The sequence below is a fragment of the Octopus sinensis genome, linkage group LG7 (assembly GCF_006345805.1).
Source record: "Octopus sinensis linkage group LG7, ASM634580v1, whole genome shotgun sequence".
In the NCBI taxonomy this organism is placed as follows: domain Eukaryota; kingdom Metazoa; phylum Mollusca; class Cephalopoda; order Octopoda; family Octopodidae; genus Octopus; species Octopus sinensis.
This window is the reverse complement of record NC_043003.1, coordinates 38,631,841-38,635,803: the sequence shown is the minus strand read 5'-3', so window position 1 is coordinate 38,635,803 and position 3,963 is coordinate 38,631,841. Positions and strand designations below refer to the sequence as shown.

The 3,963-nt window shown below is 41.8% G+C and overlaps 1 non-coding gene across 1 annotated transcript; it reads left to right on the top strand.

Moving 5' to 3' along the window:
* The first annotated feature begins 2,496 nt into the window (after positions 1 to 2,496).
* LOC115214573 lies at positions 2,497 to 2,600 on the top strand. The gene has a single exon (XR_003881912.1). It is a non-coding gene; the product is annotated as a U6 spliceosomal RNA (small nuclear RNA).
* The last annotated feature ends 1,363 nt before the right edge of the window (positions 2,601 to 3,963 follow it).

The window sequence follows — 3,963 nt, the reverse complement described above, 5'->3', positions numbered from 1 at the left end:
CATGTCTGTACACTAAGGTTTGAAACAGAAGCCGCCATTAAATTGTTGTTTTTTCGTTAAACATAACTGCCTCATTTCATATTTGTTCTACGTAGAGTCACGTTTAGTGATCCGTTTCTTAATCGTTCAGTCATACGTTATTTACTCATTATGATTTATAAAATTTATAATACAACAATAGAAGTCTTAAAAGTACAAGTAACTACTTGTTTTTCACTAAACGTGGTCCATTTTTGGATGATTTTCTTTATGCATCAAGAAAATGGTAAAAAATAAGAAATAATAATATTTTCGGTAGAGAAGCGGAACATTTAGTACATCTTTCTTTTCATGTTTTATATTTTCACTTGTTTCAGTCATGGGATTGCGGTCTTGCTGTGGCACCGCCGGAAACTCTTCAGTCGAATATTCTTAAGTTGGGTACTTATTCTATTGGTTCTCTCCACAAACCGCTAAGCTACAGGATGTGACCAAACTACACAGGTTGTCAAGCGGGAGTGATAGGGTACAAACCCAAACACAAGCACACACACGCGCGCACACACACACACACATACACTCACATACACACACACACATACACACACACACACACACACACACACACACACACACACACACACACAACTCACATTTACGACAGGCTTCCACACAGTTTCCGTCTAGCAAATTCACTCACAAGGCATTGGTCGGCCTGGTGCTTTGGAAGAAGGCACTTCCGCAAGCTGCCGTGCAGTGAGATGGAACCCGAAACCACGTGGTTGCAAAGCGAGCTTCTTAACCACACAGCTATGTCTGCGCTTATGTGTATCATTAAACAGAAGAAAAACACTGTTTCCATACTGAGCTGGACGTTCTTGATGGATGGGTTATGACTCCTGATACGCCCGCAACCCACAGAAAACAGATCACTGAACGCTTTTATGTATCTGTTTATTGAGTTTCACTCAGCTTATATCGTTTCAAATATAGGTACAAGGCCAGATATTTGGAAGAAGAGGTTAGTCAATTAGTTCTTGATTTGTACTTATTTTGTCAACCCGTAAAGAATAAAAGGGAAAGATGATTTCGGTAGGATTTAAACTCAAAATTACTTCAAAGCACTTTTCCGTCGCTCTTATGATTCTGTCAATCCTCTGCCTTTCACCTAATTCAACTGACACAGATTTCAAATTATGGCACAAGGCCAGCAACTTCAGAGAAGGGGCAAGTCGATTACATCGACCCCAGTGCTCAACTGGTACTTATTTTATCGACCCCCAAAAGGATGAAATGTAAAGTCGACCTCGGCGTAATTTGAACTCAGGAAGTAAAGACGGGCGAAATGTCCCTAAGCATTTTGCTTGGTCTGCTTACGATTCTTATTTCTTTACTGCCCACAAGGGGCTACACACAGAGGGGCAAACGAGGACAGACAAACGGATTAAGTCGATTACATCGACCCCAGTGCGTAACTGGTACTTATTTAATCGATCCCGAAAGAATGAAAGGCAAAGTCGACCTAGGCGTAATTTGAACTCAGAACGTAGTGGCAGACGAAATACCTATTTCTTTACTGCCCATAAGGGGCTACACATAGAGGGGACAAACAAGGACAGACAAACGGATTAAGTCGGTTATATCGACCTCAGTGCGTAACTGGTACTTATTTAATCGACCCCGAAAGGATGAAAGGCAAAGTCGACCTCGGCGGAATTTGAACTCAGAACGTAGCGGCTGACGAAATACCGCTAAGCACTTCGCCCGGCGTGCAAATGTTTCTGCAAGCTCGCCGCCTACAGTTCAGCTGATATTAATTAGCAAAAACTGGAAGAAATTACAAACATGTTCTGCGTAGAGTCCAGAATAAGCCATCATCCTCATAATGATCTTTATATGTTTTTGCAAACTTGAAAGTTTATCATAAAAGTTACTGCTCAAAATTAGCTTTTGGAGTTACATGTCAACATAAAACAAGCAATCACTACTTCTTAGTAGCTTCTGGTAGAGAAGGAGAGAGCGGTTGAAAATCTGTAGATACTTCAGTACTTCAGCCAATTCAATGATTTCTGGTGTTTTTGGCAGGGGCCCCCTAAAGAAATTTTACTCGGTGGGACGAGGTTGCTTTCGAACCCTTCACTGTATCCCAGGAACCGTACGAACTTCCGGCGCTACATCAGTAGGTACAACATCTCTCCTCAAGTACCAGTTCTTTATCCAACTAGGTAGACGCTTCAGTTGATCTGTATGTCATCTCATTACGTTTCCGCCCATTCTAATTGGAGCGGCTGATGTGATGAATTCGCGACACGCACTTCAGTCCATTTCGAGTACACATTTTCGACAATTTACTGTCGCTGTTGTGGATGGAAGAGATGCATCATCAACGTCGTTGGTTATCAATGTTGCTATTGTATAAATAAAGCGGCAGTAGCGGCGGCGGCGACGACGACGACGATGAGGACGATATTAATGGTATTCACAATACACCAGTAAACCTTGTAAAACAGTTTAAACATAGTTACGGCAGTACATGTACTAAAATTTGAACGATACAGAGAAGATTAGCATGGCCCCTGCGCAAGGATGACACGCAAATTTGTGAAGCGTTCCATATTTTTCCTCAAGACGGTGCCCCAGCATGGCCGCAGTTTAATGACTGAAACATGTAACAGAATAAAAAGAAAGAACATTTAATATCGATTTGTGGAGCCCAGTAAATGTTTTAAGTGTCGTGAGTTCAGTAAAAAGATTACATTCATTGAGATTGACTTTACTTTAGATTACGGGGAGGAGCGCTAAGCAACGATGTGTATAAATGCGATATTATTACTAGTTCAAATATGCTTGCGGCAGGTTCCAACTCGTTAGCAAGCCATTCAGTGTTTTGTCATGGCGAAAATTTCTCACTGTAGACAAATGGTGTAAATACACCTAAATCAGCACGAAGTACTTCACACTATTTGTCTACAAGGAGAAATTTTCTCCATGACAAAACACAATGAATGGCTTGCTTACGAGTCTGAACCTGGCACAAACATATCTGAACTGAAGGCGGCGAGCTGGCAGAACCGCTAGCACACCGGGCGAAATGCTTTCGCGGTATTTCAAATTCCGCCGAGGTCGACTTTGCCTTTCATCCTTTCGGAGCCGATAAATTAAGTACTAGTTATGCACTGGGGTCGATGTAATCGACTTAATCCGTTTGTCTGTCCTTGTTTGTCCTCTCTGTGTTTAGCCCCTTGTGGGTAGTAAAGAAATGGTTATTTCGTCTGTATTTACGTTCTGAGTTCAAATTCCGCCGAGGTCGACTTTGCCTTTCATTCTTTCGGGGTCGATTAAATAAGTACCAGTTACGCACTGGGGTCGATGTAATAGACTTAATCCGTTTGTCTGTCCTTGTTTGTCCCCTCTTTGTTTAGCTCCCTGTGTGCAGTAAAGAAATAACAAGCATATCTGAACAGGTAATAACATTGCATTTAATTTAGATGCTACTAACATTTGTAGCGCAGACGTGTGAAATTCATCTCTTCCTTTATTATATATACGCGCATTCGAATGTAGCAAGTAACAGCTAGCCTTTGACCACTGTTTGGATCCCGTTGTGTCCACTACTCTGATTGGTTGTCGGCGGTCAGTTGGTACAACAGAGCAGGAGATTAATTGAGCCAATACCAACCAATGGGAGTAGTAGACACAACGGGATCCAAGCAGCGGCCAAAGGCTAGCTGTTACCTTCTACGTTCGAATGCGTGTAAATATAATTAAGGGAGAGGAATTTACCCGCGTCTACGCTTCACACTCAACAAGTAGAAATCAGTTTGGTCTGCGTCAAGCGAGAAAATAAACGGTGTTATGGCACAATGTTACGTCATTTTTGCCTTTTAGACATTAGACATTATGGTGTAGTTTAAGAAAGATTTGGCTGCCATTTCTAGCAAGTCGACAAATCACATAAAGGTTTTGTGCATGGTGTTCCCATGG